This window comes from Podarcis erhardii, assembly GCF_964252035.2.
Source record: "Podarcis erhardii genome assembly, chromosome: 7".
NCBI lineage: Eukaryota > Metazoa > Chordata > Lepidosauria > Squamata > Lacertidae > Podarcis > Podarcis erhardii.
In genome coordinates, this window is record NC_138511.1 from 63,688,488 (window position 1) to 63,703,589 (window position 15,102).

Below are 15,102 nucleotides of genomic sequence, written 5' to 3' on the forward strand. Positions count from 1 at the left end.
ATTCATAAGCAAGGATAATACACCAAATGTTTCTTAGCCATTCTCTGGTTGTATGCATGGAATTTTTTATTTTTTCTTTCTGCTATTTTGCAAATGGAACTCAGCTGAAAGGCCAGGATCCAGTCCAACAATCTGCCCAATAAGCTCAAAGGAAGACATGAAACAAGTTATTTTGTATGTTTTTAAACCATAGACTGCCCTGCATTATGTGACTAATTATTTAAACAATAAATAAATAAATAAATAAATAAGGTAACAACCCTCCACCACAGCTTGACCCTCAGTAGCTGGCATTTTGAGATATATTGCCTCTGAACCTGGAGGTTCTATATAGCAACCATTAATTAATAGCCATTAATTAATAGTCAGTGGTTTAAACTGATATGATGACCCAGTCGTTTAATGAATATTGTGTATTGTTTTTAATGGTAGTTTAAACTTTCTGTAAATTTTTGTTGTACGCTGCCCTGTTATTTTGTATGAAGGGGCAGTCTATAACTATTTTAATAAATCATAAAGGCATAATTTTTCATGAATGTACCTATTTAATGCTACTTATAGCCCTAACCAAGTCTACTCAGAAGTCCTGTTGAGTTCAGTGGTGTTTACTCCTATTTAATGCTCTCAGTGATGATGTTGTTGATGATGATGGCAACTGTTCTCAAAAGCAAGCCAGGGTGATGCTACTGGCAGCCCTGCAGGCTCCTCTGAGGGCAGCAAGAAGGCTGCCTGCCTCCTCCTGAGAACTTGCTGCTCAGGTAAGAAGCGGCACTGCACATGCTCACAGCCTGCGTTGTGATTGGCTATGGGTGACCATAGTCCCGCCCCCCACATGCTTCGTTCCTCTCACTGCTAGGTAAATTCTCCTGCCTCGACTGGCAGGAATGGAGGTGCTGGGAGGGGGGCAGGGGAGGCAAAAGGGGCACCTCAGAGGGACGAGCTGCCCCAGCCAAAGGCTCAATGGCCACCTGCCTGTGGCTCCTGCCTGCCTGTGTTTCGTTTCTGCCCTGGAGACTTGGCTGGGAGTTCAAAAGGGCAGTTTGGCTGGTTTCAGATGGTGAAGAGAATCAAATCTGGGCAGAGTGCAATTTCCAGTCCCTGGAAATGGAAATGGGAAGGCGGAATAACGTTAAGGCCCAGCAGGAGAGCGGACACAGAAAACCTTTCATGACAGAGCCCTAGGCCCAGCCTCCTTTGGCCACCAGGTATTGCTTCAAGTCAATATTATCCTCACTGCACCACCATCATTCACCCAAAACTGTTTGGGTACTTTTGCGGGGGAAAGCAAAAGTGAATGATATCGATGCAGCATTTGCCCATTTTCATGCTGATGTACATTATTTGGTTTGATTTACGTCATTTCATTGGATTTTAATATTCTGTTTGGATTTTAACACAGCTGCAGCTTGTCCTGGGACCTTGTGGTGAAGGGCAGGTAAGAAATCAAAATTAAAATAAATAAATACAATATAAACCAGGGGTGGGAGTGGGGGGACACCTAAAATCGAGGTTCAATCCCCAGAAGCGCTATAGAGCCACTGCCAGTTAGTCAACAATACTGAGCTAGATGGACTGTTTTTATGACTTTGTACTCTCAGTTTGGGGGAGTGCTATAGTAGGTCAGTGGTAATGTATCCCAGGTTCAACCCTCAGCCTCCCCAGGTAGAGCTAGAGTCCTGCTGCCAGTCAGGGTAGACGTTACTGAGTGGTATAAGACTGCTTAAATATATGATGTGGTTTGATTCTAGGAATATAGAAAACTGCCTTCCACACAGTCAGGTTAACAGTCTTTTTAGCTCAGTGTTCACATGGACAGGCAATTGCTCTCCAGGCTTTTAGGCAGAAGTCTTTCCCAGCTCTGGGGATGCCAGGGATTGAACCCAGGACCTCTGCATGCAAAGCATGCGCTCTTGCGCTGTGCTCTGACCCTTCCACAATTATGTAACTTCAGTATTCATAAGAATAAGATGTGATTAGAAAGGAGGACCTTAAAAGAGGACAATTATAATATCAAATGCTCAGACTTGGACTTCTAAATTTATGATTTCCTTCTGTACCTGCAGCCATGCACCTAATTTGTATGATATTGAACCAAACAGTGGTGATCCTTGATCCTTTATCTTTGGTATTCTAGCTCTTCCACCAGAAAGGGTGTAGTCCATCAGATTCTTCAAGGCATATTTCCCCCACATTCCAAAATACTATTATGAGTTGTGGGATGCCATACTCTCCTAAATTCCTATATTCAATAAGTGCTAGAATTTAATCAAACCTCCTGAACTCTTGGATCCAGCAAGGGTTAAAATATAAGACAGATTAGTTTCCTGATAAGGCAATCACCATTTAGAAAACAAAGGAAAGGTGATGGGCCATTAAGAAAGCAAGGAGAGGGAGCTCTGTGCCAGATGTCAAATGAGTGTGACCTGGAGGAAAAAAAGTTGCAGGCAGGTAAAGGCAGCAAGCCAGAAAACACAATGGTTGATTTCTGTTTGAATCCAAGTTTGTGGCTGTGGGGGAAACAAAACCCTCTTGGGGTGTTGATGCTGTGGACCTCTCTATCATAGGCTCAGGTATATACAGAATGTGTAAATAAACCATATATCATAAAGACACCAGAGTCTCCACTGTCCCTCATTCTCAAAAGGAAACACAAACCCCAGGTAAGCGCTTCGAACACTTGGAATCTTGCACTGCTTGGAAATTGGGGTGGCACGCAACACTATCTTAATTTAATGTGTACATTAATGATTTCAGAGTGTTGTTTGTGCTGTACTTTTGTACTGTTTTATTGTTGTTAGCCGCCCTGAGCCCGGCTTCGGCTGGGGAGGGCGGGATATAAATAAATTTTATTATTATTATTATTATTATTATTATTATTATTATTATTATTATGACCACTGCGGGAGGCAGTGGAAGACAGGAGTGCCTGGCGTGCTCTGGTCCATGGGGTCACGAAGAGTCGGACACAACTAAACGACTAAACAACAACAAAAGTAAATTATGTTCTATATATTACTAAAACATTGGAGACTACAAATGTCCAAAGCTCTGGCTATATTTATCCTATACAATACTTTTATTATAGTCTCAGTAATCTACATTTTCATCTTTTAGGTTAAAATAGGCCATTCCTGCTTATCCTTCTCAATCCAAGCAGGATGCTTGATAGCATCTGGGAAGTGCCTCTGGAGATATACACAGTCAAATATTTACGCCTGATGGTTTTAAACAATTAAACACACACATATATACAAACAAACAACAGAAGGGGCATTCCTTCTGACCCAAACATTTAAATAAAAGAGGCCCAAACATTTAAGGAGTGAGTTGCTATTAATAAATGGGGCCTACAATAAAATGTTGCAATGTATCACCCAGCTCTGAGGGCCTCTTCAGAGTCTAAATGTCCTTTTCATTGTGCATTCATGATTATTTTTGCCCATGGTGCTGTTGGGATGGTCACATGCAATCCTGTTTTCAATACTTTATTTCCCATCACTCCTGTGATAGCATTATTGTGGTAACATTGAAGAGTAAACTAATGCAGAATAAACCCACTGCTGATGCATTACAGCCCCTCCAGACCGGTGCTTTATTGTGGGTATAGTCTGCAATATAGTATTGACACAATATTAGTGTGTTAGTGATGAACTGAGGTCTCATCTAGACTTGCTTTTGTGCTGCGTTTCTAGACACAGGTTTGTGCTTTAAAGCACTGTGTCCGAGTCCAGCACCTGGTCAGCCAGATGCCACAATGGGAAACTTACAAGCAAGACAGACAGACAGACAGACAGACAAATAAGGACTAGATGGGCCATTGGCCCTTCTTTTGTTCTTACTTGCTCTTCTATGCTCTTATGCCATTACACACCATATCACTGCTACAATTACCACCTCCTTTCTCCCTTGCTAAGTTTCCTCTAAGGCAGAGGTGGGGAACCTCCAGCCTGGGTTTGGAATGTGGCTCTCCAGATCTCCCCATCTGGCCCTTGGGACTCTCCCCACACCACCCCTTCTCCTCAGGCCACACCCCTCACTGGCCCTGCTTTGCAACCTCTGAGCATTCTTGCCTGACTGGGATGTGTCCTTAAACTCTGATAATACCTCTTGCTTGCCTGAATGGAGGATAGAGAGGGGTGTGCAAGTGTGTGTAGGAACTCACCTACAGTACAAAATATAAAAATTGTGTTGCTCTGCCCACTTTTGTGTCTGGCCCCCAAATTTCCCCATCCTTGCTCTAGATTCTACTCTGGGGGAAACCAAGTAGGATTCATTCCATGGCACCTGCTAGCACGTTTTGGCTCTGAGATTTCTAAGTGGATCTTAATTGCCATCTATTTGGTTCCAATGCTAGCAAGCTAAGCATGAAATGCCCATATTAGGATTTAGGGTATAGAAAAATTACTTTAAATGACTGTTTGCTTTTCTAACATCGTAAGGTAAAGCACCCTGCAGGGAGGGAATAGGACACAACTTTGAGGAATTAGTGGGCCTGATAAAAATCTGGAAGCCTCTGCAGATTTTGTTAGCACTGGGCATACTTGAGCCCAAGGTCTTGATTCTAATTCAATTGCTTTGAATTGGACCCAGTTAGCAGGTCCTTATGCATGCACAACGATGCAATAAAAAGAGTTACTAAAAAATAGTCTTGTTTACTTTTCCAAATACATTCCTGACTCAGCTCTCTAATAACCAGACTGAACATGACACGGGGGTTCTATAAAGTCTGCCCTGATGTTGATTTCCACTTCAATACAGCTACAAGGAGCTCTGGTGGAGAGAGCAATACATAATATTTTTCCTGCAGGTTTTATGCCTGCTATAGAATCATAGAAACATAGAATCATAGAGTTGGAAGAGACCACAAGGGCCATCGAGTCCAACCCCCTGCCAAGCAGGAAACACTATGAATCCCCCTCCTCAGCCCTCTTTTCTCTTTGTGGAGGAAAAAATATGTGGATCTAGAATCTTCATCTCCTATGGGAAGAAAAGAAGTTAGGGGTGTTTTTAAATGGTTGAACAGCTGAGAGGGAGTGATGCACCACCTCTCCCCCATATTTGCTGTTCCACTCAAACATGGAACTGGATTAAAGTGGGTGAAAACATCCACACATATCTCACACACTACCTTTAGTTTGCTCCCCGGGCAGCTTCTAAGAGACTGCAAAAAGAAATAAATCAGGTAATAATAATAATAATAATAATAATATCCAGCCCCATAATCAATAAAAGGTTACCCTAGAATGAATAGGAGCAATTAGCCAATACAGCCCATATCCCTGTCTCTTTCATGCAAATTGCCAGCGGTTTCTCAACATGTTGCCCCTTGTGAGAGGTTCCTTGCAGTTGGAGTGAATGTCCGTGTTTCTCCCCTGCATGATTAAATAAATAGAAAAACAGTTGCATGGAAATGGATCTGATAGAATTGAAGTTCAAATAAATATTCACATTTTTCTCCCAGGGAACTAAGCTTTGACCATCCAGTGGGTGGGGGGGAATCCACCCTCATGCTGTTCCCCTTGCTAAAACTAAGCATGTTGGAATTGAATTATATTTCCCTAGCATATCATATTAGCGGAAGGGTCTTGGCTCAGCAGCAGGAAAGCCTCCTGATCCAGTCCCCAGCATCTCCAGGTAGTGTAGGGAGGGACCCCTCCCTAAAACCCTGGAGAACCACTGCCAGTCAGTGCAGATAATACTACGATGGACCAACGTTCTGACTTGGTATAAAGCAGCATCCTGTGTTTCTAATCAAGAGTAAGGAAACATGACTCATTTCCCAGAGGCATGCTTTTAGCAGCAGTTTTCAAGTGCAAGAACTACTATAGCCGAGGGTTGGGGAATCTTTAACCTGCAGGCCTAATAAGGCCAGCAAGACTCTGAATTTTGAATTCTCTGTACATCTCTTTGCAAGTGCTACTTACATGCCAGACACACTTGTTTTCAGTATGATCACATCTTACATACCCTTCAAGTATCCTGATTTTCCTGGGTCATCCCTGGAATTACAGAAGCCATCCTGATTTTACATATATGCAGAGCCCTTGGAACTAAACCCCCACATAAGATGCTGTCCTACTGTACAGAGAGAAGGTCCTGACAGGGTAGTTCTGCCTAGCTTTGAAATGGCAAACAGAATTAGCCCCAGGTGGGACAAGGTTCCTTCCTATATCCATCCCACACTTTATCAAAGCCTTTGGTCATAAATGCCACACTCTCCTGGTCCCTAGTGCAGGGCTCCCCCTGGCTATTGTTGGACTCTCATCAGTCCCAGCAACATGGCCAATATGCAGGGATGATAGGATTCTCTTTCCAACAATAGCTGGAAGGGCACAAATTTCCTAGCCCTGCTCATCATTAGATCTCCATAACTTCCTGCAACCACTTCCACTTGCCTTGCAAACATTATCGTGCCCTGGGGTCTTTCAGACAACCTGCCAAATTGGTGAGGGCAGGCAAGGCAACAATTGCCTTACCCTATATGGGCCCACTAGATTGCTGTGTTCTGTGGAACTGGCACTTTTACAAGGGCCACATAATGTTACACACATGCGAGAAATCAATCTTATAGCATGGCAGCAACTGGAACCCTTTGCCTCTTAATATTAACCAGGAGCCTTCATTGCACTGTTAAAACCTACTCAGACATGTAATTTTATTGTGCATATTTGCTTTTAAAATCTGATAATTTTATCTATTTTTAATTTTTTTTTGCATCTCTGTTTTTTAAGTCTGCTTTTATTGCCTTTTTAATGACTATTTTATACCATTTTATGTAAACTGTTTAGAGATTTTTTATTATTAATGTTAAATAGCATATAAATCTTGCTAAATAAATAAAATAGAAACATAGCACAACTTGTAGAAACAGCTGTGACAGCTGATGATAGTGAGAGGCCAGGCGTGAGGGCAGCACTGTTTTGGAAGTGGTTCTTTGGTGCTCTGGACGAGTGTCCCATTTGTCAAAGGTATGAGTTGGTGCTGACGATGAATTACACAGCGTGGAACCAATTAGCAAGAGAGGGATTTTGTAGAGAGTCTGTTTCTTGTTTATGGTTCCCAATAGCCATAAAGGGAATATTATGATCCCTTTGTGAGTGGTCTAGTGTATTTTGAAAACACGTCCAGGGAGAATTCCGCCTTATTTTCTCCCAACAATGACGAGCAATCTTGCCAAGGGACTCCATTCTTCTCCAGAGCGTAGGAGGAGAGTCTTTGTGCTTATTGGAGAAATCATTTCTCCTGAAAGGATTGTAGAGGTTGGTGTGTATGCTGCGGAAGCAAAGAGGTAAGAAGGGACTGAACATTCCCCAAAGTCTCTGCTGCATGCATCAAGCAAAAGAGTTTTCCACACCAGAGGGAGCAAAGCTCAAAGTAATAATAATAGTTATTAAAACTTCAATGAAAATAATGATACCAGCACCTCATCCTGTGGCTGCCACTTAGACTCATCTAATAGGGGGCACAGCCTGTATGAAGATGGCCAGTTCCTTGAGTGCAAAGCAATAATATTTGGTGCAGTTGAATGTGAGTTGAACGCTGGACCTTCCATGCCTGTGGAAGGAATCTGAGAGGGATAAAGGGCTGGATCTGAGAGGTCATGTAGCCTGGCCACCCTGCATAGGAGTGTAGGAGGCTGCCTTATACAGTGGTACCTCTGGTTATGAACTTAATTCGTTCCAGAGGTCCGTTCTTAAGCTGAAACTTAAGCCCCTGGCAGCGTGATCCCGGTGGGGTGCCATCGCAGCTGCCCCCCTGCCTACGCTGGGTGCCACGCCCCCAGGATGCACACCAGCCCCGCCCCTGCCTGCTCTCTGCCCCCCCCCCCCCCGGCACCAGAGCGTGAAGCTCTGCCACTGAAGCGTTCGTAATCAGAAGCGTTTGTAACCAGAGGTACCACTGTATAGAGCGATATCCTTGGTCGATATTGTTCAGTGTTGTAAACACTGACTGGTAGCAGCTCTTCAGAGTTTCAGGCTAAAGTTTCTTCCAGATCCACCTGGAGATTGAACCAAATGTACCCAGTGCATTTTGAAGTTCTAAGTTTCAGGTTAGTAGCTAGTATTTAATTTTGAACTGAGCAATGGCTCAAAGACCAGCAACAGTGACTCCACCCCCAACTGGCCCCTCCCACATGAAGAAAGGGCTGTTTAACCCTCTCTTTGCCAATGGGACTCCAACAGTGGCTTTGATAGAGCCTTTCCTATTGGCGTCTCAGCGTCTTGTTACCATTTGGCTGGTGTTTTGACTTGCACATGGGAGTGAGTGCCTGACATTTTTGCAAGATGCACAGGCACTGGGTGCAGAGCAAAACAAAAGTGGAGGCTGTAGCTATTTTATACCCTTGACAAGTTTATGCCCCCACAACTGTCCAGGGCTGGTCATTGGTGCTTGCTGGTCACTGTGCCTTTGCCTGAACCATTTAATTTCAAACAACATAGGCAAACAGGTCACCTGAAATTATTAGGACACCCATGGCAAATCCACACAATACATTTGAAGCACATGACACCCCCCAAAGAATCCTGCAGGCTGTAGTTTCCCCCTCACAGAGAACATTGTAAGAACATAGTGTTGAACTACATGAACCTTTGGTTTGATCTAGCAGGAATCATCTTCTATCTTTTTCTTTCTTTCTTTTTTTGTATTAAGAACAAAGGTTAATCAGGCGCCACTTCAAGGTAAAACCACTGAGACGGTAGTCCCTTTTGCAATAATCAGGTTGCAAATTCCTGGCAATCTTTCCAAGGGATGGAAATAACGGCACCTGCTTTTGATATTCATACAGGCATTGCAGTCTCTCACGAAGGTGTCCATAAAGCTACATTTTTCAAATCGACACAGATTCCACGTCTCCTGGAGTCTATCTTCAGATGGTATCACTTTGTAATCTTGGCCAGCAGTTGAAGGCTTACTCCATTGGGTGTAAGACAGCTATAATACTCCAGGGATTCTGAAGCAAGTGGCAGATACTTGGATGAGAAAGTGATGCTCCATCTCTTCCCAGGAGAGAACTCTACACCTGCACCTCTGCCTGGGGTAGCAAGAGTTGTATATTCCAAAGCTTTCTCTACAGTGCATTGTCAAGAGTCTGGCTGATGCAAGCAGAATACAAAAGACTCCCTCTTGCTGCCGCCTGCCCAAATTCTAGGCATACAGGGTGGTCAGGGGACAGCCAGAGGGTAGGTAAAATACCCTCAGGGAACAGAAGGCAAGGGTGGGGCTAGGGCCGAGAACACTGCAGAAGCAAGTAGAAACAGTCCACACTTGAGGGAAGTTTTTAATTTTTAATGCTGTACTGTATTGTGTTTTTAATATTTGGTTGGGAGCCGCCCAGAGTGGCTGGGGAAACCCAGCCAGATGGGCGGGGTATAAATAATAAATTATTATTATACTATTATTATTGAGGCAACTGCAAACGCTGAGGACTGCTACCCAGAGGTTGTGCTTATTGAAGGAGCATCCCTGTATCTTGGTGGTGCACGTAGCCTTGATAAGCCACTTTCTGGGCTTCAGGATCCAAGTGGGAGTCTTGAGAAGCCAGTTCCCACAGCGCATTGTGTCGAGGGTAGGGAGGCACCAGCCATTGCACTGGCAATCGGGTCGTCTTCCGGCAGTGCACACTGTGAGTGTGGCAGCTACCCTCCTGATTTGGAGGAGCTGCTGGACCCATTTCCTGGGCACATGAAGTCTTGCCAGGGCCTTATTGTCCCAGAGGAGTGTCTTTGCACCTTGCCGGGCGAGGGGGTGTTTCTGGGAGTTTTTGTTTTTATGCTCTGATCCTTGGAATCGAAACCCTTGCGTTAAGATGCTAGTTACCCATATATTAGTGAAAATGGCATGCAAAAATGCATCGTATTAAGGGAAATTGCTTTGCAATGTGTATGTTACACAAAATACACATACAATAATTTGTATATTAGGGGAAATTTGTAATGAAATGCTGGTATTTTGGTTAGGTTTTTTAAAAAAGAGAGATTTAAACATCCCCACACCACAAACTGATGTGGAAATGTGGAGAACTGAATTTCAGGTTGGAGAAAATGAGACACCAAAATTGACATAGTTGCCCTTCCCTATCCCAGTTAATCAGAGCAAAGATCCCTCTAGTCTGTTTCCCATTCTGGCCAACCAGATGCCTCCTGGAAGCCCACAAGCAGGAGGTAAGCATGATAGTCCTCTCCCATTGTTTCCCCGAGCAACTGATATTCAGAAGCCTTTGAACCGCAGTTGTTGCAGGGAGGGTCTGGGTATAGCCGTTCCACATTTTCCCAGTAATAAGCCACAAATCAGGCACGGGGGAATTGAGACTCAGGAAAAAGGCCAAGACAGACATGCAACATGTTCATGTTTTTCTGATTTAATTTTTGGTGTGTTTACTTTGTTGCTCATTCTGGTTTTTATGCCCTGTTTAAGCTTCCCGGAGGCAGTTTGGCTGGCCACGCGTGGAAACAGGATGGGGGACTAGATGCGAGACAAGTGGCTTACCCAAGGCCTCAAAGCCAAATACAGGGAAGAGCCAGAAACGTGACCCCTGCCAAACCAATTCTCCTTCAGTTCATTTATCCCCAGTCACAAAGTTCCTCTCTCGCCTACAGGAAAGAAAAGCCCATTGCTCTCTCTCTTGCGTCTAGCAGGGACAGGGTGCTCAGAGGAGTGACAAGGAGGAGTGGATGGAGCTGTCATAGAATTGAAGAGTTGGAAGGGACCCCACGGGTCATCTAGTCCAATCCCCTGCAACCAATGTTTTCTCAGTTTTGCATTTTTCCAGTCTTAAGATCAGTTCTCCACTTCCTGCATCAGTTTGTGCATTTTCTTTTTCATTAAAAAAAAAAAGGCCTCAGGAAAATTTGTCAGTATTTCCTCCTAAACACATTTTGGTTGCATTTTGGACTAATATGCACATTTTTGCAAGCCGTTGCTCCTAATATAATGCATTTCTTTATGTTCTTTTAACTAAAACAGGCATTTAGAGGCACACTTTACCCTAATATATACATTTTTGTAGACATTACTTGGCTGGAGAACTACATTGCCAAGTTCAGAGAAGTGCAAATGTGGAAGGGTGACTTAATTTTGATTCACACATTATTTTGGAAAGTGCAGATTAGGTAAATTCACTTTTAAATGCAAACTGAATTTAATTTATCCCCTGTCCGTAGTTGCAAGACATGATAACTTCATGGCAACATCAGGGCCTTTCATGACATTTATTACTAGACAAGGTGGTAATTTAATACTACTGGAGCCCCAGAAGTCATTTTGGAAAGATTTATTGCCACAGCATCTGTTATCTTAATCTTCACCGTCATCTTGGTCACATGCCTGTATTTGGATACCTAAATTATATCTCCAAATGATGTTTCAAATATGCAAAGGATACATACTCTATTTCTGGTGTATCTTGATTTTGCTCAGTTGTTATATAGTTTTAATTTTTTTAAAAAAATAATACGGATGGGGAGAATTTTGCTTTGACTCCTATGTTAATGTGAACCTTACCTAATTTGCACTTCCTGAAATAACATCCAAACTGAAACAAAATTATCCTTTGAAATTCACAGCTTTCTGGATATTACGATGCAGTCCACCAAGTAAAAACTATGTACACAAGCACACATGTTTAAAAAGTGTTTATACAAATGCATATCTTAGTAAAACTAACAAATTAGCAAAGAAAAAAGCAAAGAAAAATGTATATTTTTGGCAATTTTCATGAGGACTGAAAACAACAACTACCCCAAATTTATGCAGAAATGTGGCAAACTGAAGATTAGAAAAGGAAGAAACTGAGACAAACGTAAATAGACTTATTTGTCCATGCTTGGTTCATAATATGCCTGCTCTGAGGTTTCCTTTAATGCAGCTGGATCTTATCAAGTAGCCAGTTCCTCTTTTGCCTTTTACCTTTGTCCAGTTTAAAGGAATGGAACTCAGGGAGTGAAGAATTGGTGGCATTCAGCTAAATATTACTCAGAGTAGACCCATTAAACATGAACATGACAAAGTCAGGCCTATTTGTTTCAATGAGTCTACTCTGAGTAAAACTTAGCTGACTACCACCACATGAAACTAAAACAGACTTGTGATGTTTAGCCAACAGCCACTTAATAAGCTAGCCCAGACTAGTCTCCATCACATTCTTGAATCTCCCTCCAAACAGTTATGCATGCAGCACCAGTATGGCTGCTCCATCCACTGTGCAGGCAAGTAGGGAGCACACTGTGTGAGCACTTTTTGCCCTCCTGCTGACAGCACCAGAGCATCCAAATCTCTAAAAACAGCAACAATTAAGTGCTGTCTTAAGAGATGGCAATTGGCTGAATTCCTATCTTAAGATGGTGGTCCAGCATGGTGTACCGTCTGCATCAGGAGTTCCTAGTGGCAGAAGCATAATAAGAAACAGCTTCTCCTGCACAAACCAAATACATTTTATGTTTCACCTCCATTTTCTCAGATGCTGAGGTTTGTAGGGGCAACTCAATCCCCTTCACTCTTTTCTGCCGTCTCCATGTCATTTCCTGTTGCTTCTTTGCATCCATAACATCATTTTCTCCCCAGGTATATACAACAGAGGTTCATCCTCAGGGTCCTTGGTTGTTGTTTGTTGGTTTCTCCAACTCCCATTGTCATTAGCCTGCTTGTTAATTCAACAGCCATGTGTCCCTGGCAGACAAGAGCCAAGCTTGGGTCTTTCCAGCATGGAGTCTGAAAGCCAGCCAACCTCCAGAGTTGCTCCACATCTGGACAGCAGCTGAAATATTAGAGAGATGAAGGCAAAAAGAAGAGTTGGCCCTTAAGCTAGAGAGGATCATCTTCCCCCGTGGAAGGGAGCTGGCATTTGCCTTCATTATCATGCGCAGGGCCAAGATGAAGTGAGACCGTCGGTGTGTTTTCCTATCATTTAGGGCATGGATTCTGTGGCAGCCAACTTTCCCAAGGTATACCTCATTATTTAGCAAGACTGGCTGCTGGCCACACCAATCTGAGAGTCTGCCTGTCCCAGCTCTGTGCTCTGTTTCTGGAAGGGATGCCTGGAAGGTGGGGGCGTCTCTCTTTCATGCAAAAGCATTTTAATCTCTTTGAAGAAGTGCCAGGTTGTGCTAGTAAGACCAGGTTGTGCTACCAGGTTGTCTAGTAGACAGCTATTTTAATGTGCTTTATTTTAATGTGTTACATATATATATATATACTATTTCTGCCATTTTCCCATAACACAGAGAGCCAATGTGATGTAGTGGTTAGAGTGTCGGACTACTACTTGGGAGACTAGAGTTCAAATCTCCACTCGGCCACAAAGCTCACTGGGTGAACTTCAGCCAGTCACTGTCTTCTCTCATCCTAATCAGCCTTACAGGATTGTTGTGGAGATTAAATAAGGAGAAGGACCATGTTCACCACCTTGAGCTCCTTGGAGAAAAAGGTGGTGTTCAAATGCAGCAAATAGATAAATAAATGATATACATCATAATTAAACATCAACAAAACAGCAGTCTTTTCTGTCATGGGTAAGGAATCTTCTGCAGCCCAAGGGCCACATTTCCTACTGGGCAACCTTCTGAGGGCCACATGATAAATGTTTGGTTGGGCCAGAGGCAAACAGTGCATATTTTACCTTTGTAGAGTTGCTTGCTCCCTAGATAAATAAGTCGCATACCCTTTTCTCTCCTCCATCCAGAATTATTAGAGTTCAAGGACAAAATCCAGCCAGGCAAAAGAACTTGGGGAGGGTGGGGAGAGGGCCAGTGAGATGCATGTCTGTTGGGTTACAGCTCGAAAACATTTTTCTTTCCATTCCTTTGCAAGCAAAAGTGTGAGTGAGTGAATGTTCAACCATATCCTGATTTCAGTATAGAAGAGCTCCATGGAGGGGAAACGCATGTTGCTTGGGAGAATCTGCAGCCAAAACCAGCAAGTCAGAAACAAAGTGATAATTCTGCCCCCAAACCCTGGCATCTCTTATTGAAGGGTGGGCTGACTTTCACCTATGCCACCAATCGTTTCTTAGGAGCTTGGAATGCTCCAGGATATTGTTTGCTTTGCATTCTTCCATGAGCCTGTCTTACGGTACTTTGCACTTCAGGTTTGGATGCAGTTAGCTAGCATTTGGATTTTACACTTCACTGAGTGATGTGATATAGTTGTTGGCTCAAAAAAGTACCAACATGCATTCAAAAATGTATTCTTTGAGGATAAGATTTGTTGAACAATAAGGTGAATTTTTGTGCTTTTTAATAAGCTGATTGATATGGAAACGGGACGGATTAGATTTGTTAATGAGCACATGGAAAACAGACTGAGACTTCAATTAGACTGGTCTGCCCAGGGGTCATCAACCTTTTTGGGCTAGTGGGCACATTTGGAGGCAGTGCCATGGGTGCAAGTCACAAAATGGCAGCTATGGGGCGTTACACAAAAAGTGGCATAGCACAAATGGCAGCTATGGGGTGTGGCATAACACAAAATATCTGCCACATTTAAAGATACTGGGTTCTATTCAGAGCAGACCCATCAAAATTAATGGGCCTGAATTAGTCATGTACATTAATTTCAATAGGTCAATTCTGAGTAAATCTAGCACTGAATACAGCCCACTGTTCTTGGCTACCTTGAAATGATTAGCCGTCTAATTATTTTAGACATTTGTAGATGTATTTAAATATTTTGAATTGTATTGTTTTATTGCTGGTGTGTTTACCTCCCTGGGTTCCTTTGGGAGGAAGGACAGGTTATAAATTTATATAACAATAGAAAAAAGTCAGGAACACAAAATATTGTGGGCATGCTACCATCTTGTGCATCGTGGATTTTTCAGGGGATATTTACTACGAAGAGGTACTGGCAAGCACATGGGTACCTGTGGGCACCAGGATGAGGCCTTTGCCTGGATCTTAGTTCATAGAGGCAGATGGGAAGCTCCTTGAAGTGGGACACTGCTGTTGAGCAGCTGGCTGCCAATCCCAAATCTTTGTTCCCCTACCCTAGGGGGCTGCATTGCTCTCCCACCCCTCTTCAAGAGAGCCAGTGTGGTGTAGTGGTTAAGTGCGGTAGACCCGTAATCTGGTGAACCGGGTTCGCGTCTCCGCTCCTCCACATGCAGCT

The 15,102-nt window shown here is 43.2% G+C and overlaps 1 long non-coding RNA gene across 1 annotated transcript in view; it reads left to right on the forward strand.

The window, feature by feature from the left end:
* Positions 1 to 864: 864 nt before the first annotated feature.
* LOC309346605 overlaps positions 865 to 15,102 on the forward strand; it is a 46,090-nt gene continuing 31,852 nt past the window's right edge. Inside the window, exons 1-2 of the long non-coding RNA XR_014158706.1 lie at positions 865 to 1,205; positions 1,400 to 1,435. This is a non-coding gene — a long non-coding RNA (uncharacterized lncRNA). The remainder of the gene's footprint in view (positions 1,206 to 1,399; positions 1,436 to 15,102) is intronic.